Below are 23,270 nucleotides of genomic sequence, written 5' to 3'. Positions count from 1 at the left end.
ACACACACGGAAACTGAATTAGCTACTTCCTGCCACTTAATTTATTACCTCAGGTAGTTGGGACCTCTCTAGAAAAAACATAATTTGAATTTGAATTTTGCTTGATGAGGAAAGAAACAAGAGAAGGAAGAAGGGTATTTTGTCCAAAGGTCAGGTGGAGTAACGCTCTCCCTATAAAAAGCAAGGAATCCAGCCTAACAGCCATTTCATTTCAGTTATTGATTGGATGTTGCTGAATGAGAATTGATTGCTACTCTGCATTAATGAGTTAAATTCCATTTTGCTTTGTTTTTTGCTACTCTGCACTTTCTTGGCAGTGGTAGAGAGATTTTCTAATGCCATCTTTCCATTTAAACTAATTATTTTATGTTTCTCTTTGTAGTTGCATATCTATCTGCAAGCCTAATTCTTAAACTGTGTTACAAAGGTTCTTTAAATAATTTTATTAATTCAATTTCAAACGTTTGGGGCTGATGGATTATTACATTACATGATGGTAATTTTACACACTACTGTGGTGAAATGTAACTGCTGATATCTGTCTCTATAAGACAGAGAACGAGGGGGGTGGAGAGACAGTGTACTATTTAACTAAACTACCATAGTTTTGTGTTACACTTGGCTACTTTACATGAATGTTACAGTAACTTGCAGTCTCACTGTGCAGAGAAGTTTTGCTGGTGGCAGTAAACTACTGAGGAAGCAAGAATGGGTAATGCAGCACTGACTAACCCTACTAGTGTATGTGTGAGTGTGTGTGTGTGTGTGTGTGTGTGTGTGTGTGTGTGTGTGTGTGTGTGTGTGTGTGTGTGTGTGTGTATGTGTGTGTGTGTGAGAATACAGTAGTTTAGTTATGTTTTAGTTACTGTGGATAATACATAATTCTGAGGAACTTGGCTCTGACTGTTGTGAGTGAATCCCTAGGAAACCAGTGGCTATAACTCTGTTCTGTGTTTGCTCCATATCTAGACTTTTTAAGTGTGGATGGTGTTGGTCATAACCCAATGTAGCAGTGCTTATTTGTTGTATACTGTTAAGGCTACCTCGTGCATAACATGTTTTTTTCCTTTGGAACAGTGGTATGTACTAAATGGCCATAGTTTCTGTCTTCAGAATTTTAACTGGCAGCAGGGCTACGGTTTCCAATCCATACCGTCGCATAGTTATTGGTGCTGATTTAAAAGCTTGTACCCCATGCTTGAATATTCATTCACTGATTTAAAGGGCATTGAGGAATATTAACCAAGGGTGGTGTATATAGATAGATAAAACAAGCCAAATCAACTATAACAATAAACAGAAGTAAAATAGGAAACAGGCTTGATACCACACCTGTAAACTGTCCTAACAAGAAAGGACATAAGTTTTTCATTCTAAGAACATCTTCTTAAATGTTTAAAACTAGACAGAACCAAAAACATTTTGTACAATAATAATAAGAAAGTGCCACTATAATTAAATCACAAAAGTATAAACATCCATTATAAACACAGTTAGGAAGAAACAGTTCACATTTAGCAAATTAACAAATTTATTAGCAAATGCATACATTTCAAAAAGATGAATCTACCTGTCGTAAAAAATAAACATAACATTTAAGAGTAGCATCTAAGGGAGCATTTAATAAAAAATATTTCATTAATATCCTACATTAAGGCAGGGTCACTTTTCTGCCCTTAAAATATATAATCTGCTTATATTCACATATCTGTGTTTCAGAAACAATATGTAAATGGATTACATGTTTAAGGGCAGACAGGTGATTACGTCTTGATGGGGATATTCATTGAAACTAGTTTTATATACTTACTAAGATATTAGTCACCTACACTTTATGTACTTTTTATAAAACAGCATGCTCATCTATATGAACTCTATGTAGTTTTATGATATTTCCATTAACTTAATGTCAAGTGTCTCTTTATAAGTGTGTTCATAATCATGTTTTATACACCTGCCTTCTTTGATTATATTCTTGTGTTTTTAGAATCTTACAGAACGCTGTAGATAGAGACAAAGCAGTAGAATACTTAGCATATGCACACACCTTACTATATATATATATATATATATATATATATATATATATATATATATATATATATATATATATATATATATATATATATATATATATATATGGTTTCACCTCATATCATCAAAATCTCATTTAATCGAATTTCAAAACTTCGAGACCAAATCGTCGAAAACTCATAACATCGAATCTCAAATCATTGAAAACTACAAAGCAACTAGAAATAACATCCCACAGAGATTTTACTATCCCCTGCACCCCCATGTGGGGGACTCTGCCCCCCACACCCGTACATTAAATATACCAACTCCAAGGTCGCACTACAGTGGGGGAAAAGGTAATTTCCTAACCCCACTGTAGTGCGACCTTGGAGTTTGTATATTTAATTTTTGGGGGTGTGAGGGATGATCTGGTCTCAATGTTTTGAAATTTGATGAAATGAGATTTTGACGATATGAAGTGAAACCATATATATATATATATATATATATATATATATATATATATATATATATATGTGTGTGTATAGGGTCTATCTAACAGGCATATCATTGTAAGTAAAATCACCAAATATTTATAGTTGGCCAACATCATGGATGTCCAATGATGCTGTGAAGTAAAACTAAAGAAGAACAGCATTTGTAAACACACCTTCTCAAGTGCACATAGTGTGAAAAATAGGATGTATAAAAAGATTCTTATTATTAATATACCCACAAGCTTTGCATGTTCTACATGGGTATGTACCAATCCTCTGACTAGAATATGTTTCGTAGAGGGATACAGATGAAAGAGTCTTTGTTTCAAATTCCTACTGTTCTGAAATGAAAAACAAGGTTGTTCACAAACAATATTTTATATTTCATCCATCGAATGATAAAATCTTCCAGTTGTTCCTAACAATCTCACAGATGTTATTGACATCACTAGTATATATTAAATTGACTCCAGTCTTATTAAATTTGTCCCTTGTGAAAGATGATTTATTTTTATTATTCCCATAATGTCTCGAAAAATATGGTACACCTCTAATTAATCTTAATTCTGTTCTATTCATCATCATGCTGTTCACTTCATTCATAGTGTAACCTTTGGCCAAAAATTGTTGAGCAAGTTCGTTAGAAGCTCTTATGAAATCTTCATCTGATGTATGTAATCATGAATTCCTGACTAGCTGATCTTTCATTATAGTGTGATATATATACCCAGGGTGCATACTAGTTCTGTGCAGAAGTTTATTCTTCCAGCTTATATTCCAATACATTGTGGTGGTAAATTTATTATCTTTGCCTGCAAAGAGATGTATATCCAATAAGTCAATTCCTTCATATGAGGCTTGCATCATAAATTTAAGTAAGGTGGTTGTCTCCTCCATATAGGTTATAAAACAGATCAACTGCTCTCACGTGCCTCTCCATAACAAAAATATATCAGCAACTAATCTTTTATAAAAAGCAATATGTTGATAAAAAGCATGAACAGGAGCAAGTACAAAATGTTCTTCCCAGTTAGCGAACACTAGGTTGGCATAACTGTTTGCACAGGGGGTGCCCATTGCTATCCCCCATTTTTGCCAAAATATTTCTTCATTGTAGACAAAGATGTTATTTATTAGAATTGTTTCTCATAACATACAGATAGTTCAAATAGCTTCTGCTTTAAAGTCACTCTTTTCCTGCAAATAGGATCTAATAGCTTCTATATCATGTGTTCAGTATAACCATAAACAAACTTTTTACATCTAAAGTAGAAAGTAAATAATGAGGGTTGCCAGCGTCAAGGTTCACAAAATCAAATAGTGTCCAGAAATTGCTGTGTGTCTTTTACCACTGCAGAAACATTTTCAAAACCATTTAAGTTTCTCTTCTAAATATAGAAATGCTGGCTCTGTAACCCAGCCATTGCCTGCCACTATTGGTCTTAAAGGTGAGTCACGTGAATGATTTTTACATACTTTTGATAAATCTTTGATAATAGGGAAGTTGTACATATAAAAATTCATACATTTCCCTGCTTGATCTTTCTACACATAAACATGTCATAGAAAGTGTCATTCACGCTGGAGGACATCTTATTAGCTTTTACTTTGTTAATTAACTCATAAGTAAATCTTCTTGCAGTAAATTTTTCATCCTAATATCATAATAATCCAAGTCCATCAGAACAACACTGCCTCCTTTATATGCCAGCCTAATAACCAATTGTTCATTACATTCAAGCTCTCTCAGAGCTTGCTGTTCCTTTAAAGTTAGATTATAAAAATGCCATTTATAATGAACTTTCAACTTCTGAGTTAATTCTGCTTCACAGACTCTTAAAAAAGTTTCCAGCATAGAGTTCAGTTGTGGTGAAAAGGCACTAGGCTTTCTTAAAACATTAACATTCTGGCTATTTTCATTACCATATAATAATTTTGACGTCACATTCCTTACAAAAAGTTTAAGGCTAATAATCACATCAGCAAAATTCGAATGCATGGCTAGAATATAAGCGAGACTGTTATTTAAAACAGACACATGTTCGTCTCTTAAAGTAAAGTTGGATAAATTCACAATCAACATATTCATATCATCTGAAGTAAGCATATATTCCAATGTTAAGTGGAAAACTTCCTCCGCTTGCAACCTCTGTTTAGGGAGCGGGTAGTTTTCCGTGGTCAAGACTAATTCATAGGAAGAGGAAAGTCCAAAACAACCCACCAAGAGGTATTAATACCTTTTACTTTCTCTGATTTGAGTACTAAAACCAGAAAAATATAACAAGCATATATGATTAGACAAAAAGAGAATACACCAACCAATCAAAAAAAAGACATACCATTTAAAAGGCACCTGTTGGAAATCACATGTAATTAAAGAATACTCTCCAGTTAAGTTCATTATTTAAACCTTAAGGGTATAAAGTTTCATATTTCACTAGTATAGCTCTTTCTTTAGACAGTACTATATCAACGAGTGATCTGCTCCCTCTGGTGTCACAAACAAACAAAGTGTTCCAACTCTGTTGCTCTAAGTTCCTTTGACGCACAAGTATGCAGTCCTTAAAATGGACAGCTGCACTACTTTCAAGGCAAGCATGTTTTCCATCTCCCATATACTTTTGCAGTCCCACTTTGAACTTTCTTTTAGTTTTCCCTCTATAAAAGAGGCCACAGGAAGATGTTAAAGCATAAATTGCTCAGAACAGAATAAAGTGTAAAACATTCTGTTTCAGGCAATTTTATCTCATTTATTTTGTCAAACATAGTTATGATCATAACAACAAATTGTAAATCCTCCTGTTAACTCCACACACATAACTGAAATCATCCTTTGGCCTCACAAAATGACTGTGTACTAAAAAGTATCTGGTATTTTTGCTGCAGTTATAGAAAATCACATGAGAAGCACCACCTTTATCAAATAATGCAGAATTATTATATATGGCTTGGCACTATTTTTTTTTCTTTAATGCAGAATTATTATATATGGCTTGGCACTATTTTTTTTTCTTTAATGCAGAATTATTATATATGGCTTGGCACTAGTTTTTTTTTTTCTTTCTTTTTTTTCTCTTTTTTTGTGCTCTTCTTCTGAACCTGTCTGATGGCCCCACTGACTTTACTCAATTGACCCATTCATTCTATCAGGGCTGGGAGTCAGGCATCCATGGTCTAGGCTACTTTTATCACACACACACACACACACACACACACACACACACACACACACACACACACACACACACACACACACACACACACACATATTCATTCTTACCAAAGATGCCTAAGAACCCTAGCCAAACTAAACTCCTAGCACAACTGGATAAGAAAAACTATTAAATAAACCTACAGCTGTCTCAGCCTAACAATCCTAAGCATTTTTAGACAACAATTAACAATGTTTTTCACCCAGGGAACACTATAATACCAACTCCTCTAACATCTGAGAAAGACACGGATATGACTATAATGCAAATTTCATACATGCAGCCACTTCACTTATTCAAAACATCTTTCCACACACCCCAGCCTCTCCATTCCAGACCACACTGTTAGGTTCTAACTCAATCTTTCCACTGCCTCAACTTTCAAAAACATCTTCAGAAGTGAAAACCAACCAATTCAGCAACTGACAGCCTTCCCACAGAGTACATTGATACAGAGTTGTGGCACTGGCATATCCAGTGTCCATATTAATAAACAGATTCATTCAGAAATCTTGTTACCCACTTGTGGAAGAAAAAACGTTATCTTATTGTTACATGAGGGAGGCAAAGCTACTGAATTATCAAACTGCAGATCAATACCTTACTTTGCCCAGTATCTGAAGATCTTGAAAAGTATGTCTACTTGCAGTTACTGGAATATCTTCAAATCAATAATCCACTTTCCCTTAAATGAGCATGGCTTCTGTTTGGGTAACAGTACAGAGGCAGAATTACTGTAATTTCTTAACACTGAACATGACAACAAGAATTACGGAGAACTATCCCCTGCACTCTTTCTGGACCTCTCTAAAGCATTCAGTATTCTCTCCCATCCTAAACTCCTGAACAACTGACAGAAATGGTCATTTCTACATTCACTGTCTTGTAGTTTAACAGCTCCTCTAGTAATTGTAGCCAATGTCTTAAAAGAGAAAATTATTATGTTATCTTCCTACCCATTAAAAAGGAGCCAAACTGCAATCTATTTTAAGACACATACTATGTAATAATGATCTGGTCACAACCTCAAAAAATGAAACCTTAATTCTATATGCAGACAATTCAGCTATCATTTCCTTGGGTCTATGTTATAACAGCAAAGAATCAAAAGATCGAACGCTGTTATATTGACCACAAAAGAACGAAAACAAAAAAGAGCGAACAGCCAGAACAGCAAATTTTTTTCCCATGGAAAAAATTCGCTGTTCCCAAAAAAAAAAAAAAAACAAACCACACACACTAAACACTGTTTTAAGTAGGGGGCTTTGCCCCCCCCACACCCCCCTACTTAAATATACCAACTCCGAGATCACACTACAGTGCCGAAAATGGCAAAGTGACAGAAACAGCCAAGCAACTTCTTTCCCAGGGAAAGAATTCACTTAAAAGCCACTTCATTTTGTTTTCGACATTTACAGTTTGACAAAGATGCATTTGGCATAATGTGTCTTTGTTCTTCTGACAGGAACCCATTTCCTCTGCCCCACACTGCCAGAACTGTAATCAGCCACACATGAATCTCCTAAGTGGAGACACAATGACAGAAATCTTGGCTACTATTTAATTCAAAAAAAAAAAATACTTTTATTTACTTCCAATGCAAGCTCATGTGACAAAACTGCTTTCATTATCAACTATTTCAATAATACTGTTATACAAGTCATCTCAATGGAGCTACTAGAAGTTATAATAGATGATAATTTGTAATCTGATGTCCATTTCCAACAAGCCATTAAAAACTCGTGTAAAATCAGGCTTTCTTTACAAAGCCACACTGTAGCTAATTAATCATGCTTGTATAACCACTGCAACCACTTGCCTGTTACCTTCCCTCATGCATGCTGCCTCCATCTTCACCAATATGCAGACCTCGCAACTGTGTAAAATTGAACAATGCTATGAAACAGCTAAGTCTGTAGCTAGCCTACCAAGTAAAACCCATCACTGTACTGTAATCAACTTAAGTACATCAAGTTCTCCAGTTATCTTAGCCTTACTGAACTGAAAAACAGTTTCATAAAATCTTCTACCAAACACATAAGTTGCTATCTCTAACTACTCTCCTTCAGTGGTACTGACCACAAAGAGATCTTAGATTATACACGTAGAACTTTGTAAAGCTCATAACTCCTTTAGGGAATCCTTATACTCTACTTATGTCTCTAAATTATGGAATAACCTTGGTCTCTCACTGAGACAGATTACATAATTAATAAGCATTAAAGATTCATCTGCTTCGTACTACAAGCATAGTTGGCTCAGTCATTGCTCACATCTTCCTAACTAATTTATCCTACATGGCTATATGGTGAATCACCTTGAGTCTTTTTAGTATAACTTTCTTATAATCTCTACTAATTTTATTTATAATTTCTCAAATGCCTGTTTAGCATCCCTGTTTTCATTTCTTTAGTCCATTCTTTCACAAAAATGCTGTAAAGCTACTGTGTGGCAAAGATTAATTAATACTATTTAATGGTTCACTTTCCTACCATGACAGTCTGCTTCTATTACTATTACTACTTCCACAAATTCTGTTTATTTAGTAAACTACTACTACCAAAATGTAATTTTTAAATCTTTTATACATTTCATTTATTTAACCTTTACTAGTGCAAATGTTACCAGATGAAACATTTGTTACTGTGAACACATACGTAATACTTTATATATTGTTTCTTTTTGTCAAGCTTTTCTCTATGAGCCTCAGCTGAAAAGGGGTACTTTACCCAGTTTACTCTAAAATTGTAGCAAACCACTTTCTACAAATCCTCCAGTTAAAGTACCACGCACAGACTGTTTCAAGCCCCTAAGACCTTGTGCATGAGGCAATCAGGCACCCTCTCCAAGATGTGCCTCTGTATTATCTCAAATTTTCTTTCAAATAATTATTAATTAATTTGCCCACACAACCACAATCAGCCTCCCTCAGGAGTGGTCATCTTTATAAATATTGGGAATTTTTACCCTTCTGCCCTAGGGTATTTAAAATTAAATTTGTCCTTCACAACCCTTTCCATGAATAAAGCAACAGCTACACCTTTAACAGGTAAGTTCTCAAGTTCAGTTTTTGCACTGTAATACTGCTAACTACTAAATAAGTGGTCACATCATTCAGGTGTTCAAAAAACATCTTGACATACTGGTTCAGATAAACAATTACTAGCTTATTGTTATTTTGCCTTAAAATATTTTTTTTACTTTCAATAATGAATTTTTTCAACAGATTAGAGGTACGGCAATGGGGGTCCCTATTGCCCCCATGCATGCAAATATTACAATGGCTTTCTTCGAAATGGAATATATGTATCAACACATATTTTTTAAAGAACTATGTGATTAAAATGTTATTGCTACATAGATGATTTAATTTTTGTTTGTAAAGGAGGGGGTGAGTTAATTCAGGAGTTTATTCAAGATCTTCAGATTAATAGAGTTGGTTTTAATTTTGTAGTATACAAATGGGTAAACAGGTATAATTTTTGGATTTAGATCTATTAAGTTCAGAGGGTGGTAATATCTGGACTTCGGTACATAGAAAGCTGAATGAGGACAGTACATTTTTATATGGTAGTAGCTGTCACCCCCCTCATCTTATTTCAAAACTACCTTATGGGGAATTCTTACAATTAAATAAATTATGTAATCGAGATCAAATTTTTTGAAAGAAGCATATAAAACAGAAAGAATGCTTGTTATTATGGGTTATGATAAAGAGAGGGTTAGGGATTCACTACAGAAAGTTCTGGATAAACATAAAGGGAGCACACAACAATTCAAGGCTATGGTAGAAAATGTAAGACAAAATAATGTACAACCCACTTTTAGATGGGATGGTAGTAGTTCCTCTACTTAAAGGAAAATGGAAGGCTGAAAGTAAGGATATTTGTTTTCTTACATGTATCCAAGGTAGTAAAGAAATCCTTCTATGTTGCTCATCTTATATGTAACTGCATGTCATCTAGGCCTAGGAAGTCATTGAACCACTATACTTGGCCTCGTCAGACTCAACCTTGAGTATTACCTTGATCTCCTTTTGTAGACATGATCATTATACTTAGGACTGCTGACCCCAATGGGTTGGTCAGTAAATGGGAAAGTGTGCTTTAGTTACATGTTGAATAATGAACATAAGATATTATGACATTATTAATACTTCTAGTAAAAAAATTGACTAAGAAGGAGTCTACATGGAACTTCATGGTAGTAAATGAAAAGTTACATAAAACTGAAAAATTTGTTGCTACTTTGCCGATATTTGTACTTCATTATGAATTTTCAGATTTGCATAAATATATTTATGCAAATATGTCATGGAGATTCCACTGAGAAGAATTTCAAAATGCCATTTGAAAGTCTGAGTTAGCAGACAGCTAAAGAATGCTTTCTGATCTAAATGATGCTGTGAGAAACTGATTTTATTTTTATACCACATTATAAATATATGTCACATACATGTTTCTGTTAATAACTTGAACAGGATACACTAGACAATCTCGATGTACTGAAATGTCGAAATTCCGTACGTCGAGACCGAATAGTGGAAAGTGCAGTTAACCAAAATTACACTATGCTGAATCCGCAAATGTCGAATCCGTCGCTAATGTGGTGTCGCATTCATGACGTGTGGAGCGGTTTGTGGATTTATCTGGGGTTTCAGGTACGTGTTGTGTGTTTGAGGATAATAGGTAGGGATTTTAGTGTGTGTGAGTGTGTGCGGTGGTGTTTTTTGTGTGTTTGTGTGTTTAGTGCGACCTCAGAGTTAGAATATATAAGTAGGGAGGTGTGGGGGGTGCAGGGGGACTTGCCCCCCTGCTTATAGGTAGGGAAAGTGTGTTTGTGTGTGTTGTTATGTTTGTTTAGTTAGGTAGGTGTATGTGTGTGTGTGATTATGTCCTGGTTTGTGTGTCTGTGTGTGTGTGTGTGTGTATGTGTGTGTGTGTGTTTGTGTGTGTGTGTGTGTGAATGGTCGCGATTGTAGTGTTCATGATTGTGGGTTTGTGTATGTGGTTTTTCGACTATTCAGTCTCGAAATACTGAAATTCAACATTTCAGTACTTAAAGATTGTATAGTGAAGCCCTTGAGCAAGGCAGCATAGATGGTACTTTGTGGTGTCAGTTAAAAGATGACATAATGTTGTAAAAGTTGTCAAAGAGAAATGGTGTCTAGCTATGACCGCCTTGCAAATATTTGTAGTTGGTAAACAATGAATATGATATTTATGCATATTTGCATATTTTATTTGACTATTTCATGTTGTACAAAGTCTCATTATCAGTTTACTGCATTCAAAGAAGGCAACATTTCAGTCACATTTATAGTATTGCCAGATTTAACTATATAGGTGTATACTAGACCACTAAGACCTTTATAAGCTTAGCCATGCATCCCAAATGTGTTCCATAAGTTATGTTTTAGACATTTATATAGGGGGTGGTTGCTGGTTATGACATGATTTACTGACTGCCTCTGTCCATCAGAGATTTGGATGCCAGACCAGGGGTGAATTTTCGATTTCCCATCTGATGGTTTAAGTTAAGTTTAAATAGGGTTAGGGAGAGACTTTGCTTCAAATGGATGGGGAGTCTATTCCAGAGAAAGAGAATTCTCTGAGATACACATCTGTCTCTTCAACATGTGCTATTTATGTTGCAAGCAAACTTTAGGTCTTTAGATCTAGTAGTTCTGATGCTGTTTGTTTTGTGGATGTGCAAAAGGTTACTCAGAGTGAGGTCTGGGGATACTTTGTATGCCAGTTATAGATCATCTCTCCATAGTCTGTAGGAGACCAAGTACAGAGATGTTGCTTTGAGGCAATCTGCATAGGACATTGTGTTTATGCCCTGTATTCTTTTTGTAAGGAACCTTTGTGGACGTTCCAGTTGTCACGTGTCTATTCAGATACATACCAGAAGGGAGCATAATACTCAATGATGGGTCTGATGGGGGCCAGATATAATGGTATAATGACTTCCCTGGGCCTAGATGACATGTAGCTACTTATAAGTTCAACAACATAGAAGGATTTCCTTACTACCTTGGATACATGTTGGTCGAAGTCTAGGTTACTGTCTACATGCGTTCCAGGATCCCTGACTAGTGGGTTAGCTCTTAGGGGTGTTTAATTGATGACAACATTTCCTGGGGTGGCTGACTTTCTCAAAGTTACTATAATGCATTTCTTTGCATTGAGTTTTAAGCCATGGCTTTGGCACCAGTCATTTGTCTGAGTTAGACCCTCTTGTAAGATGTTAGTGTCTTGGGGGAATTCTACAACTGCTCGCAGTCATTATCTTTTGTGTCCACTAAAATTTTACTGTTCACCTACAAGTCCAGGATTTTATTTTTATTTTAAATTTGTTGACCGGGAAAGTCTGACTGGACAACATATCCATTTTCAGCGGAAGGCCAGGGAGAAAAGCTCCAGTAAAACATGCATCAACAAGCAGATATGACAGTGGTATTTACATAAAAATAAGGGTGAAAAATATTAGAAACTATCTGACAGTTCATAGTACAAGCTCTTATTAATATATATCATTTACAGGCATCACTCATCAATACATTCCGTAGTTTGCATATGTATATATACAATGTGTTGTAGTGCAAGCAGTAATTTGTAGGTATAAACATTTGGTATATTATAGCTATATAGATAGATCTAATAAAATATTATCAGAGTGGGTTATCTATAGTAACATTATAACAGGGTGAGATACAAGACCTGAAGTATGGCTAGGCTAAGAATTATTGAGTGTATTGCTTGTTTTTTACCCTGGGGTGAGACAGGAGCATAGCCTTGTTTTTACCCTGGGGTGAGACAGGAGCATAGCCAGTTATTCATGAGATGGGTTTTTAGGAGTTTTTTAAATTGAGCTGTGGAATTATTGGATGTTATGTGGGCAGGTAGGGCATTCCAGAGTTTAGAAATGGAGTAGCTATAGAGAGATCTTCCTGCTTCATTGTTGTGTTTGGTGACTTCTAGGAGATTTAGGGTGCTAGATTTCAAGGTTATTTTTGTTGTATGAGGGAGTATCAGTTTTTGGAGGGCTGGGATTTTATCTGAAGAGTAGTGTAACTTGTGTACTAGTGACAGCTGATTGAGTTGAAGTAGTTGAGGGAATTCCAACCAGTCTAACGTTTTGAGAGAATCACAGTGATGTGTTCTATATAATGATTCTGTAGCAAATCTAGCTATTTTATTATAACTGGATTCTAGTTTGTGTAGGTCAGTTTTACGAAGGTTAGTTTGGACTGGAGATGCATAGAGGAGGGTAGATAGCAGATGTGTCCTAGCTACTGTGGATTTGGAGTGTTTTGAGAGAAATTGCTTGTTACAATAGAGCAGTCCTAGTTTTCTGTGTACTTTCTTGATAGTTTGGGATATGTGCAAGTCGAATCTTAGGTGGTTGTCAATCTGAACTCCTAACAGTTTGGTGTGGGTGGCTGGGGTGATTGCGGTCTTTTTATTAGATAGGATAGGATTGTCAAATCTATGCTTTTTCCCCACTGTCATAAAAAATTAGAAGAACCATTACAGTGTTACAGCTCTGAATTGCTAAAGCTGTAAGTATAATTATGGCTGGAAATCAAAGAAAGCAGTGCAGGTCTAATTTTTGAGGAAGCCACTGTGTGAAGGTCGGCACACAGCTAATCAGACATGAACTGGCACTGAATAGCACCAGCAATCTGAGCAAAGAGCCATGTGATTTAAGAGAAGAGTATTGCAAACAGGACAGACAGTGCTAGGCTGCACTGTGGCTGGAGCTGAATTACAGGAGAGTGTGTGTCCAACAAGAGGGATGTCACAATGAAGGAGGGCCAGCATTGCTGAGTCAATATGCTCTAAAGCATGCAATGTAACACTGCATAGCTGCATCTTACACTAATCTGGCACAAGAATAGCAGCAAAGTGGCCACCAGACAGACCACTGTGGACATGCACAAAAAAGTGCCACCCCTATTCATCATATAAATTGGGACAAAATACATAGATAGGAAATTAGGAAGGGTGAAACTAGCATGAAAGGTGAAGGTTTTGGAGGATACTTTTTTTCTAGGGAAATATCTGCTTTTGTAATATTACAAAAATAAGGGTAGATGAGGAAAGTAGCAAGAGACAGTTGTGGATGTTATAGAGAACAACAAAGCAGGTAGCAAGAGCCAATGGTCAAACACCAACACACAAACAGTCAGACAGGTATGGTGTACATACAAAAGGTGGGGAGGACATTGATTGGTGATAGGTGTGATGATGTGAGATGTTGCCAGCTATGCCAGGAGAAGTAGGGCAGTGGATGTGTAACATATGCAAGCTTAGTTAGCTCGAGTTTTGTAAAGAATTATATGACATTTGTATATTAAACCAATTTGTACAGATGCTTGCATTGAAAAATGTATTTGTAAAGCTGCTTGCATTAAAAAGGTACCAACAGTGGGTCCTGCATGACAGAAAAGAAATACACCTATATGTCAGACCGGGGTCTATATTATAACATTGAAGTCTTAAAACTTTGAATGTTATAATATCGACCCCTATTCAACGAATGCTTGAAATAGCAAAGCTGCAGAACACTGAATATTTTCCTAGGGGAAAGTATTTGGTGGACCATTTCTGCGGCTTCGCTATTTCCTCGACTGTGGTGCGAAGGTGATGGACCGAGTTAAGATAAGTGTGCAAATGGACCGAGGTAAGGTGAGTGTGTGATAGTTTGGGACCTTAGGGATAGGGAGCGGGTAAGGTGAGTGTGTGATAGTTAGGGACCTTAGGGTTAGGGAGCGGGTAAAGTGAGTGTGTGATAGTTAGGGACCTTAGGGTTAGGGAGCGGGTAAGGTGAGTGTACGATAGTTAGGAACCTTAGGGCTAGGGAGCGGGTAAGGTGAGTGTGCGTTAGTTATGGACCTTAGGGTTAGGGAGCAGGTAAGGTGAGTGTGCGTTAGGGACCTTAGGGTTAGGGAACAGGTAATGTGAGTGTGCGTTAGTTAAGGACCTTAGGGTTAGGGTTGGGTTAAGGTAAGTGAATAGCTAGTAGTGTATGTACAGTTTAGTGTAGGGTTCTGTGAAGTGTGTATGTGTGGATTATGTATTTTGGTGTGCTTGTGCTGTGTGTGTACTCTCGGAACAGCAAATTTTTCCCTTGGAAAAAATTTTCTGTTCTGAGCATTTTAGTATATCACATTTCGAGATTCCAAGGTCGAGCTTATGGTGTACGACATTTTGGAATTTCCATAATGTGATATAGACCCATCAGACTGTATTGTAACAGCTGAAATGAATATAATGTAACAGAGGACACTGGAAGAGAAGAGGTTAATCTCAGTCCAGCTAACTTTGGAAACTAGTCTGAAATTAAATTACCTGGGTTTGGCCATAAAAATTGTATTTTATAGTTCTGATTGCAGCCAGAGACAAAAAGTCTTTAACCAGAATAAGAAATCCTACTGTATTGCCCTTAGAGGTGAATTAATTGCCACCCTAGAAGGGTGGAAGTTTTTAAAATGGTTTTATAGCTTCCAGATGCCATTACACATCTTAGCAAATCTCTATGTATGTGTATTATGACACATATGTACTAGATTATAGTTCAGTTGCTAGTAAAAGGGGATAGTGTGGGGACCAGAATCAGAAGACCAGATGTGATATCATTTTGTAACCCAGCACTGAAATGATGTTTTAAGACTAGATAAGACAGAAGTCTCATGGGTACTCTGTTTTGAAACTGACAAGACCACTCACTCACTTCATTTTGCCTTGCTATATTAAGTAAGTAAGAAACAGTAATCCTTTAGATCAGTCAGGAAAATATAGTGACATTAGTTAAGTACTATTTTTGTATCTGTCTGAATCTATGCATCTGTGTTATTTTTAATATTTCCTGTGACTGAAACTCTTGTGTTTATTGTAAATAGGTATTTAGTGTTATCTTTTTCTTTTATTATTTATTATTAAATATATTTAAACTTTTCATTGTGACTGGTCTTTGAGAAAATATTTTTAACCTTTGAGAGTACTTATATTTATTTGGTGACACTGTGGCAGCTTCTGAAAGCCTTGCTGAATTGGTCAAACACTACCATTTGTATTAGTATTAATTTTACTCAGTATAATTAGGTACCCTTGTAAGAGCCTTAGAGTAGTGGGCTGGTTGCAGTACATCTAACTTATAGTCTTGGTAGAGGGGGGCATAGCTAGTAGATCTGTGACAGACTTTCCCAAGTGTGTGTGTGTGTGTGTGTGTGTGTGTGTGTGTGTGTGTGTGTGTGTGTGTGTGTGTGTGTGAAAATCAAATCTTAAAGGGTGTGTATGTCAGCTACTTAGAACAGTGACACAGAGTACTGGTTCCTGCAGAAAGGTGGAGACTTAATTTTGGAGCCTGGAGAGGAAGTCTAGGCCCAGGTCTGGAGTTTTCTCCTTGTGTGCTCTTAAGGGAAATTGTGCTTGGTGCAGAGAGCACTGTGTTTATTTATTTTTATTTCAAGTAAATGTCCCTCACTGGTGTCTGTGGTGAGGATTGAGGCTCCTTGATCACTGGCCCAGAGGAAGGAAATCACAGTGGGGATGGCTGGACATGAAATAAAGAAATTCCTAGCATGAAGGAGAATAGATCAAATAATGATTCCGGCAGGAATGACTACCTATATCCAGACTCTTGATATTGCAATAAAAAAGCCATTCAAGGACTATTTGCACATGGAACTCAATGACTACATTGAAAATAGAATGGAGAAAAATCAGCATGGAAACTTTGTGAAGCCTAGCCTGCAAGAGGTCGTGACTTGGGTGAAAAATTAATGGTATAAAATCAATGACAGCTGTGTTGCCAATGCACTATGAGCAGGCTACTTGGACAAGCAGTGCTCATTTAATGAGAGCTCTATTACTAGGCATGACAGATTGGGGCCAATGGTGCTACAGGAAATGGAGTCGCAAGAAATTCAGGACAAAATTTGTTGGTTGGACACATTATTATTTATTATTTTATTATTTTACATTGTTGACCGGGATAGTCCGTCTGGGTGTGAGCCCATTTTCATTGGAGGCCCAGGGAGAAAAGCTCCAATAAAACAACAACAACATTGACAGGTACAGTGTCAGTGTTACACAGAATTTAACAGAAATATCTAGAGACAATAAAGAAATACTATACAATAGGCACTTTACTATATTGTAATAACTTTCTCCTTTTCATTAAAGTCATATATATATATATATATATATAATATATTTTTATTTAACATTTGTTGACCGGGAATGTCCGATTAGGTTCCACAGAGCCTGTTTTCAGCGGAGGCCCGGGGAGAAATGCTCCAGGTGCATGTCTTTGGAATGTGGGAGGAAACCAGAGTACCCGGAGGAAACCCACGCGAACACAGGGAGAACATGCAAACTCCAAACAGAAGGCAGCCCAGCCGAGAATCGAACCGGAGAACCTCTTGCTGTGAGGCGACAACGTTAACCGCTGCACCACTGTGCCGCCCAATTTATATATATATGTGTGTGTGTGTGTGTATATATATATATATATATATATATATATATATATATATATATATATATATATATATATATATATATATATATATATATATATATATATATATATACATATATATATATATATATATTATATGCATCTACTTCATATGACCTAAATTTCATTTGACTGAAATTCATTTGACTGAGACCAAAACACTGAAAGTTCAAAAGACTGAAAACTCATTTGACTGAAACTCATAACACTGACACATTAAAGTAAAAGGTATATGCCCTTTTCCCCACTGTAGTGCAATCCTGGAGTTAGTATATATAGTTAGTGGGGGGCACAGTTCCCCACATTGGGGGGGTGTGGGGGTGAAGCCCCCCACATACTTCATGCATTTTAAACCATACACATGGATATTTATAATTGCAATGAATAACTCTTTGCAGAACACAATATTTACCTAAACTATGTGGGGCCCCCCCCCCGGAAGAGTGTTTTGTGTGAGGATCGGAGTTGCCGAGTGTTGGCATATGGTTGGAGTAATTGTTGTAGGGCTGGGTTTCTGTTTGGCTGGTATATTAGTTGGTGAGTAAAGACACATTGGGTATAGGTTAGTTGTTGTGGGAATTCTAGCCAATTTTTCTGTTGTAGGGCAGAGCAGTGGTGGGGGCTATATCGGGGGCTAGTGGTGAATTTGGCTATTTTATTGTAGGCTGATTCAAGTTTGGTAACGTCAGTTTTGTTAAGGTTTGTAAAGATGGGAGAAACAAAGAGAACAGTAGATAAGTGATGAGTTCTGGTGGCTAGTTAGGAAAGGATTAATTCGGTAAAGAGAGCCTAGCTTGATGTGTGTTTCTTTAATGGTTTGAGAGAGGTGTAGGTCGAATTTTAATTTGCTATCAGTTGTGACACCTAGTAATTTGGTATGTGAGCTGGTGTTTATGATTGTGTTGTTGGAGGAGTGGATTTGAAAAGTGGCTGAGGTATTTGGTGTTTTGGTGGGGAGAAATAGCAAAAGTTTGGTCTTGTTTGGGTTCAGTATGAGGTTAGTGTTAGTTAGCTAGGATTCTACTTGTAGGAAGGATTGTTGTGTTATAGCCTGTAGTTGTGTTAGAGAGGGGGCAGAGCATATCAGGGTAGAGTCATCTGCATATTGGATGACAGAGGCAAGAGATGTGGATTTATGGAGTTGATTTGTGAAGATGGTAAAAAGTAGGGGGCCTAATATGGAGCCTTGTGGAACTCCTATGTTAACAGGGAGCAAAGATGATAGCTCCTGTTGCCATCTAACAGCCTGCTGGTGTTTGGTTAGATAGCTGTGAAACCAAGCTAGGGGAAAATGACTGAGATGTAATGTGGCCAGTTCTGACAGCAGTTTTTGATGTGAAACTGTGTTGAATGCCTTTGAGAGAGCTAGAAAGATGGATGAGACCTATTTATTCTGATTTCTGTGTTCATTTACTGTGTTAGTAAAACTGAGGAAGGCAGTTGTGGTGCTGTGGTGGGGCTAAAACCATGTTGTGTGTTTGATAGGAGGTTATTGGGGAGAAGGAAGTTTAGAAGCTGGGAGTGAATACATTTTTCTAGTATTTTGGATAAGGTTGAAAGAATGGCAATAGGCCTGCAATTAGTAAGCTCGGTAGAGTTGCCATCTTTATGCAGTGGGGTGATATAGGAGACTTTCCAGATTAGTGGGACATAGTTCTCAGAGATAGAGCAGTTGATGAGGATAGAAATGGGGTAGGCTATGACTTCGGAGGCAGCTTTGAGGAATTCTGATGGGAGGTTATCAGCAGCTAGGCTGGTGGACTTGAGCTTACTGTGTAGTTTTTTATGGTATGGGTTGGGACAGGGTTAAAGGAGAAAGAGTTTACACCCTCATTGTTGGCTATGGGGATTGTAGTAGTGATGTTTTGGTCATAGTCAATAAGTGAGTTAATTGTGTTTATGAGAAGATGACATGACTAATTTTGAATAACTGTGAAAGCAAGGCTATGCAGATATTCTGAAGTTGAAATGTTTGTTGAACTGTTTATGTAGAATTCTCACACAACTGTCAACCTGTTATTAGAAGTGTTGTCCAATAATAGAAAAGTACGAAATAAATGTCAATTTGTGTACATGAATAAATGCCAATTTTTGTGCATGAATAAATGTTGATCTGTGTTCATTAATAAATGTCGATTTTTGTACATGAATAAATGAATAAAGGTAGATTGTTGTAAGGTGTGGGTTAATAAGGCATCTCCTGATAATAAGCCCTAATCCGTATTTCGGTGGGGGAAAGAATTTAAGACCCAGTCTTATTTTTGGGGAAATATGGTATAAGCAGCGGGACATCACCTGGGGCTGGGATCCGGACTCTGATGGGAGACCATATTATCCTTTAACTCCTGGAAGTTGCCTAACCGTGCTGTGTCCCAATGCCCTTGGAGCCTCTTAGGAGTACCTCCCTCCAATCCTGGCCACCTTCGTGAAACTCCCCTTGCCCACCGAGGGGCAGGCCTGCTCTGATTGGGACTTCTGAACCCCCATCCTTTTCAGTCCAGAGCACCACGGTCCCTGTCTCCCACAAATTCCCTGCAGGCTGCCTAACCGTGCCATGTCCATGTGCCCTTGGAGCCTCTCAGGGGACCTTCCTCCAATCCTGGATGCCCTTGCAGAACTCCCCTCAGCCACTGTTGGGACTTTTGAGACCCCCTCCTTTCCGGTCCAGAGCACCATGGTCCCTGTCTCCTACAAATCCCCTGCAAGTTGCCTAACCATACAGTGTCCCCATGTCCTCAGAGCCTGACAGAGGGACCTCCCTCTGATCCTGGCCGCCCTTGCAGAACTCCCCTCGGCTGCTGAGTGGCAGCCAAGCTCCCATTGGGACGTCCACGTCCCCCTCCTTTCCCACCCAGAGCCATTCTGGGGACTTTGTGACATTTCAGGGATGCCATTGGGTACCGGCCGAGGACAGACCCCTTCTCTCTGTCTGGGAGGAGTGCTCCATGCCCAGATGCCTTCCACCACTCTCCCCCTTCAGGACTTCCACAGGGGCAGACTAACCCTCAGGGCTCACCCGGGAAGGAGAGCTCCTGGCCCTGCAGCCTTCCTCCAGGGTCTATATTAGAACATTGAATATTTAACAGTTTGAATCACTAAAGGTCGACCTGTTAAAACATCAAATGTTCAGAAAAAAATAAAAACAACAGCAACAAAAAAAAAAAAACAGTGTAGGCAGGGGGGCAAGACCACCTGCACTCCCCACACCCCCTGCTACTTAAATATACCAACTCCGAGACCGCACTACATTGAAGTAAATGAAAATCTCCCCTTATGCAGATTTCTGTTTACTTGTTCGATGTTCTGCAGTTTTGCTATTCTCATGTCGACAATGTCAGATTCGACATTGTCGGCTTTCGAGAATTTAATATAGACCCTTCTGCCAGATGATTCCTTGGCAACTTCCATCCCACTGTGGGGGGGGGGGGCATGCTTTCCATGCCCTCACACCCAGGAGAGAGCACTCCATGCCTGGATGCCTTCTGCCACTTTCCCCCTTTGGGACTTCCACAGGGGCGGACTCACCCTCCGGGCTCACCCGAGAAGGAGAGCTCCTAGCCCCACAGCCTTCCACTATAAGATCTCTTGGAGACTTCCGTCCCACTGGGGGGCATGCTTTCCATACCCTCGCACCCAGGAGGGAATGCTCCATGCCTGGACACCTTCTGCTACTCTCCCACTTCAGGACTTCCACGGGGTGGACTCACCGTCCGGGCTCACAAAGGAAAGAGAACTCCTGGCCTTGCAACCTACTACCAGACAATCCCTTAGAGACTTGCATCTCACTGTGGGGGGCACGCTTTCCACACCCTCACACCCAGGAGGGAGCGGTCCATGTCCGGACGCCTTCTGCCACTCTCCCCCTTCCAAGTCCCCCTCCTTTCCGGTCCAGAGCACCATGATCCCCATCTCTCGCAAATCCCCTGCAGGCTATCTAACCATGCAGTGTCTCCATGCCCTGGTGGACTCTCAGTGAGACCTCCCTCTGATCCTAGCTGACCTCGTGGAACTCCCCTCAGCTGCTGAGTGGCAGGCCCACTCTCATAGAGACTTCCGAGCCCCCCTTCTTTCCCGTCCAGATACATTCTTGGGACTTTGCGACATGTTGGGGATGCCGTTGGATACTGGGTGAGGACGGGCCCCTTCCACCTGCCTGGCAGGAGTGCTTCATGCCTAGATGCCTTCCACCACTTTCCCACTTTGGGACTTCCACAAGGGCAGACTCACCCTCCAGGCTCACCAGGGAAGGAGAGCTCCTGGCCCCGCAGCCTTCCTCCAAATGATCCCTTGGAAACTTCCATCCCACTGGGGGGTGCGCTTTCTGTGTCCTCACACCCAGGAGGGAGTGCTCCATGCCCAGCACCTTCCGCCTCACTCCCCCTTCGGGACTTCCACAGGGGCAGACCTGGGAAGGAGAGCTCCTGGTCCTGCTACCTTCCGCTAGATGATCCCTTGGAGACTTCTGTCCCACTGGGGGGACACGCGTTCCATGCCCTCGCACCCAGGAGGGAGCGCTCCATGTCCAGACACCTTCTGCCATTCTCCCCCTTCCAAGTCCCCCTGCTTTCCGTCTAGAACACCACAGTCCCCGTCTCCCGCATATCCCCTGCAGGCTGCCTAACCATGCCGCGTCTCTGTGACCTTGTGGCTTCTCAGCGAGACCTCCCTCCAATCCCGGCCAACCTCATAGAACTCCCCTCGGCCACAGAGGGCAGCCACGCTCCCATCAGGACTTCCACTTCCCCCTCCTTTCCCATCCAGACACATTCTGGTGACTTTGTGACATTTTGGGGATGCCGTCGGGTACCGGCCAAGGATGGACCCCTTCCCCCTGTCTGGCAGGATCACTCCATGCCCAGATGCCTGCTGCCACTCTCCCCCTTCGGGACTTCCACAGGGGTGGACTCACCCTCTGGGTTCACCCAGGAAGGAGAGCCCCTGGTCCCACAATCTTCTGCCAGATGATCCCTTGGAGACTTGTGTCCCACTGGGGTGGCGCACTTGCCATGCCGTCATACCCAGGAAGGAGAGCTCCATGCCTGGATGCCTTCCATCACTCTCCCCTTTCGGGAATTCCACAGGGGTGGACTCACATTTTGGGCTCACTTGGGAAGGAGAGCTCCTATTCCCGCAACTTTCTGCCAGACGATCCTTTGGAAACTTCCGTCCCACTGGGGAGGGGGTGCAATCTGCACCCTCACACCCAGGACGGAGTGCTCCATGTCCAGACACCTTCTGCCACTCTCCTCCTTCTGGACTTCCACAGGGGCGGACTCCTCCTCCGGGCTTCCACTTCTACCCAGGTGAGAGCGCTCTTTTCCCGCGTTGCATATCTCCTGGAGGCTGCCTAAGCATGCAGTGTCCCCATGCTCTCAGAGCCTCTCAGGGGGACCTCCCTCCAATACCGGCCAACCTCACGGAACTCACCTTGGAAGCCGAGTGAAAGCCAAGCTCCCATCGGGGACTTCCATGTCCCTCTTCTTTCCCATCCAGATACATTCTGGGGACTTTGTGACATTTTGTGATTGCTGTCAGGTACCGGCTGAGGATGGACCGCTTCCCCCTGCCTGGCAGGAGCGCTCTGTACCCAGATGCCTTCTGCCACTCTCCCCCTTTGGGACTTCCACGAGGGCAGATTGACCCTCTGGGTTCACACAGGAAGGAGAGCTCCTGGCCCCACTGCCTTCCACCAGACAATCCAGAGACTTCCATCCCACTGGGGCGGGGGCACGTAATCTGCACCATCACACCCAGGAGGGACTGTTCCATCCCGAGATGCCTTCCACCACTCTCCCCCTTCCTGAGTTCCACAGGGGCGGACTCCCCCTCTGGGCTTCCACTTCTACATGGGTGGGAGTGTTCTTTTCCCAGGTTGCATATCTCCTGGAGGCTGCTTAATCATGCCGTGTCCCCATGCCCTTGGAGCCTTTCAGGGAGACCTCCCTCTGATCCTGGCTGACCTCACGGAACTCACCTCAGTCACTGAAGGGCAGCCAAGCTCCCATTGGGACTT

The sequence above is a fragment of the Protopterus annectens genome, chromosome 6.part0 (genome assembly GCF_019279795.1).
Source record: "Protopterus annectens isolate FY-2018-M chromosome 6.part0, PAN1.0, whole genome shotgun sequence".
NCBI lineage: Eukaryota > Metazoa > Chordata > Ceratodontiformes > Protopteridae > Protopterus > Protopterus annectens.
The sequence above is the reverse complement of the archived record's forward strand: the minus strand, read 5'-3'. Positions refer to the sequence as shown.